Raw genomic sequence first — 4,896 nt, forward strand, 5'->3', positions numbered from 1 at the left:
CCCACAACCATGGCGTTGCAAATGCCATGCCCTACCAACTGAGCTACATCCCTGCCGGCCATTCCCTCCCCTACCCTGGACGACGCAGGGCCAATTATGCACCGCCCCATGGGTCTCCCGGTCGCGGCCGGCTACGACAGAGCCTGGATCTTGTATCTTGATACTGAGATTGTCACGGACCTACTAAAAACATAACCTATTTTGATGATGCATGGAATGAAGCAGAGGAGGCTGGTGGGAGGAGCTATAGGAGGAAAGGCTCATTGTAATGGCTGGAATGGAATAAATGGAACGGTATCAAACACATCAAACATATGGAAACCACATGTTTGACTCCGTCCCATTAATTCCATTCCAGCCATTACAATGAGCCCATCCTCCTATAGCTTCTCCCACCAAACTCCCCTGGAATGAAGGTATTCTCCTCTCTCCTGTCTAGTTCCAGTTTCCATCTAGTACTCTTTCAGAGGTCTCTTAAGTACACCTAAAGAGAGAGAAGCAGCTGCACCAGCTGCTGATACAGTGTATCACGGCAGGTAGCTTAGTGGTTAAGAGCGTTGTGCCAGTAACCGAAAGGTCGCTGGTTCTAATCCCCGAGCCAACTAGGTGAAAAATCTGTCGATGTGCCCTTGAGCAAGGCACTTAACCCTAATTGCTCTGGATAAGAGCGTCTGCTAAAATGTAAATAAAACCAAGGGTGAAAGTCTACACACACTCCAGTCAATGGGTAGCTACAGTAACAGACTGCTAAATTGGCCATTTCAATATTTTATTGTTGGTCTACCCCCCTTTTCCTCTAACCGAGTCTGTAAACAGCCAGTGACACATGGTTCAAGCTACATGTAACAGCTATGGTCACTAGGTGTTTTCTTCCCGGTTGACTCTGGTTGGCTCTGACTGACCGTGCTCAGCCGGGACTGAACAGCTGAGGTGTTGAGGTAGGTGTTGAGTGGGCACCAGCTTGCCACAATGTTCACAAAAGGTGAACGCCTGATCCATAATGCAAGGGAGGTAAGATGGGACGAAGAAGCATCTGTATTGTTGCTAAAGCCCAGAATCTCAGTATGGTCACTCTCTATTCCATTATCTCTCCTTTCCCCTATATTTACCTGTCTCTCTCACTCTCCTTTCCCCTCTATTTACATGTCTCTCTCTCTCCTTTCCCCTATATTTACCTGTCTCTCTCCTTTTCCCTCTATTTACCTCTCTCTCTCTCTTTCTCTCTCTCTCTCTCTCTCTCTCTCTCTCTCTCTCTCTCTCTCTCTCTCTCTCTCTCTCTCTCTCTCTCTCTCTCTCTCTCTCTCTCTCTCTCTCTCTCTCTCTCTCTCTCTCTCTCTCTATTTTACCCTTTATTTACATGTCTCTCTCTCTCTCCTTTCCCCTCTATTTACCTCTCTCTCTCTCTCTCTCTCTCTCTCTCTCTCTCTCTCTCTCTCTCTCTCTCTCTCTCTCTCTCTCTCTCTCTCTCTCTCTTTCCCCTCTATTTACCTGTCTCTCTCTCCCTCTCCTTTCCCCTCTATTTAACTGTCTCTCTCTCCTTTCCCCTCTATTTACCAGTCCCTCTCTCTCCTTTCCCCTATATTTACCTGTTTCTCCTTTTCCCTCTATTTACCTGTCTCTCTCAATCTCCTTTCCCCTCTATTTACCTGTATCTCTCTCTCCTTTCCCCTGTATTTACCTGTCTCTCTCCCTCTCCTTTCCCCTCTATTTACCTGTCTCTCTCTCTCTCCTTTACCCTCTATTTACCAGTCTCCCTCCTTTCCCCTCTATTTACCTGTCTCTCTCTCTCTCCTTTCCCCTCCATTTACCTCTCTCTCTCTCTCTCTCTCTCTCTCTCTCTCTCTCTCTCTCTCTCTCTCTCTCTCTCTCTCTCTCTCTCTCTCTCTCTCTCTCTCTCTCTCTCTCTCTCTCTCTCTCTCTCTCTCTCTCTACTTTACCCTCTATTTACATGTCTCTCTCCCTCTCCTTTCCCCTCTATTTACCTGTCTCTCTCCCTCTCCTTTCCCCTCTATTTACCTGTATCTCTCTCTCTCATTTCCCCTCTATTTACCGGTCTCTCTCCCTTTCCTTCCCCTCTATTTACATGTCTCTCTCTCTCCTTCCCCTCTATTTACCTGTCTCTCTCCCTCTCCTTCCCCTCTATTTACCTCTCTCTCTCCCTCTCCTTTCCTCTCTATTTAACTGTCTCTCTCTCTCTTTCCCCTATATTTACCTGTCTCTCTCCTTTCCCCTCTATTTACCTGTCTCTCTCTCCTTTCCCATATATTTACCTGTCTCTCTTTCTCTCCTTTCCCCTCTATTTACCTGTCTCTCTCCCTCTCCTTTCCCCTCTATTTACCTGTCTCGCTCCCTCTCCTTCCCCTCTATTTACCTGTCTCTCTCTCCCTCTCCTTTCCCCTCTATTTAACTGTCTCTCTCTCTCTTTCCTCTACATTTACCTGTCTCTCTCATTTCCCCTCTATTTACCTGTCTCTCTCTCTCCTTTCCCCTATATTTACCTGTTTCTCTCATTTTCCCTCTATTTACCTCTCTGTCTCTCCTTTACCCTCTATTTACCTGTCTCTCTCATGTTCCCTCTATTCTCTCTCTCTCTCTCTCTCTCTCTCTCTCTCTCTCTCTCTCTCTCTCTCTCTCTCTCTCTCTCTCTCTCTCTCTCTCTCTCTCTCTCTCTCTCTCTCTCTCCTTTCCCCTCTATTTACCTGTCTCTCTCTCCCTCTCCTTTCCCCTCTATTTAACTGTCTCTTCTCCTTTCCCCTCTATTTACCAGTCCCTCTCTCTCCTTTCCCCTATATTTACCTGTTTCTCCTTTTCCCTCTATTTACCTGTCTCTCTCAATCTCCTTTCCCCTCTATTTACCTGTATCTCTCTCTCCTTTCCCCTGTATTTACCTGTCTCTCTCCCTCTCCTTTCCCCTCTATTTACCTGAATCTCTCTCCCTCTCCTTTCCCCTCTATTTACCTCTCTCTCTCTCTCTCTCTCCTTTACCCTCTATTTACCAGTCTCCCTCCTTTCCCCTCTATTTACCTGTCTCTCTCTCTCTCCTTTCCCCTCCATTTACCTGTCTCTCTCTCTCTCTCTCTCTCTCTCTCTCTCTCTCTCTCTCTCTCTCTCTCTCTCTCTCTCTCTCTCTCTCTCTCTCTCTCTCTCTCTCTCTCTCTCTCTCTCTCCCTCTATTTACCTGTCTCTCTCCTTTCCCCTCTATTTACCTGTATCTCTCTCTCCTTTCCCTCTATTTACCTGTCTCTCTCCTTTCCCTTCTATTTACCTGTCTCTCTCTCTCTCCTTCCCCTCTATTTACCTGTATCTCTCTCTCCTTTCCCTCTATTTACCTGTCTCTCTCCCTTCCCTTCTATTTACCTGTCTCTCTCTCTCTCCTTTCCCCTATATTTACCTGTTTCTCTCATTTTCCCTCTATTTACCTCTCTCTCTCTCCTTTACCCTCTATTTACCTGTCTCACTCTCTCTCTCTTTTCCCTATATTTACCTGTCTCTCTCCTTTTCCCTCTATTTACCTGTATCTCCCTCTCTCCCCTTTCCCCTCTATTTACCTGTCTCTCTCCCTCTCCTTTCCCCTCTATTTACCTGTCTCTCTCCCTCTCCTTTCCCCTCTATTTACCTGTATCTCTCTCTCTCATTTCCCCTCTATTTACCGGTCTCTCTCCCTTTCCTTCCCCTCTATTTACATGTCTCTCTCTCCTTCCCCTCTATTTACCTGTCTCTCTCCCTCTCCTTCCCCTCTATTTACCTCTCTCTCTCCCTCTCCTTTCCTCTCTATTTAACTGTCTCTCTCTCTCTTGCCCTATATTTACCTGTCTCTCTCCTTTCCCCTCTATTTACCTGTCTCTCTCTCCTTTCCCATATATTTACCTGTCTCTCTTTCTCTCCTTTCCCCTCTATTTACCTGTCTCTCTCCCTCTCCTTTCCCCTCTATTTACCTGTCTCGCTCCCTCTCCTTCCCCTCTATTTACCTGTCTCTCTCTCCCTCTCCTTTCCCCTCTATTTAACTGTCTCTCTCTCTCTTTCCTCTACATTTACCTGTCTCTCTCATTTCCCCTCTATTTACCTGTCTCTCTCTCTCTCCTTTCCCCTATATTTACCTGTTTCTCTCATTTTCCCTCTATTTACCTCTCTGTCTCTCCTTTACCCTCTATTTACCTGTCTCTCTCATGTTCCCTCTATTCTCTCTCTCTCTCTCTCTCTCTCTCTCTCTCTCTCTCTCTCTCTCTCTCTCTCTCTCTCTCTCTCTCTCTCTCTCTCTCTCTCTCTCTCTCTCTCTCTCCCCTTTCCCCTCTATTTACCTGTCTCTCTCACTCTCCTTTCCCCTCTATTTACCTGTCTCTCTCTCTCTCCCCTTTCCCCTCTATTTACCTGTCTCTCTCACTCTCATTTCCCCTCTATTTACCTGTATCTCTCTCTCTCCCCTTTCACCTCTATTTACCTGTCTCTCTCTCTCTCCTTCCCCTCTATTTACCTGTTTCTCTCCCTCTCCTTCCCCTCTATTTACCTGTCTCTCTCTCCTTTCCCCTCTATTTATCTGTATGTCTCTCTCTCCCCTTTCCCCTCTATTTACCTGTCTCTCTCCCTCTCCTTTCCCCTCTATTTACCTGTCTCTCTCTCCTTTCCCCTCTATTTACCTGTATCTCTCTCACTCTCCTTTCCCCTGTATTTACCTCTCTCTCTCTCTATTCATTTCATTCTAGCAATGCCTCATTTTGCTTGCATCCTTTTCTTGTTTCTGTGTAAGCAAGCCGTATGTTTCCTTTTAAGACACCTCTCTCTTCTCTGTTTCTTTCTCTCCAAGAGAGTGTCTCACTCTCACTCTTCCCCTCTGTCTCTCCCTTTCTCTTATCTGGCTTTCATTCTGCCTGCATCCTTCCCTTCTCACTCTAACTCTTT

The sequence above is a fragment of the Coregonus clupeaformis genome, unplaced genomic scaffold, assembly GCF_020615455.1.
Source record: "Coregonus clupeaformis isolate EN_2021a unplaced genomic scaffold, ASM2061545v1 scaf0720, whole genome shotgun sequence".
NCBI lineage: Eukaryota > Metazoa > Chordata > Actinopteri > Salmoniformes > Salmonidae > Coregonus > Coregonus clupeaformis.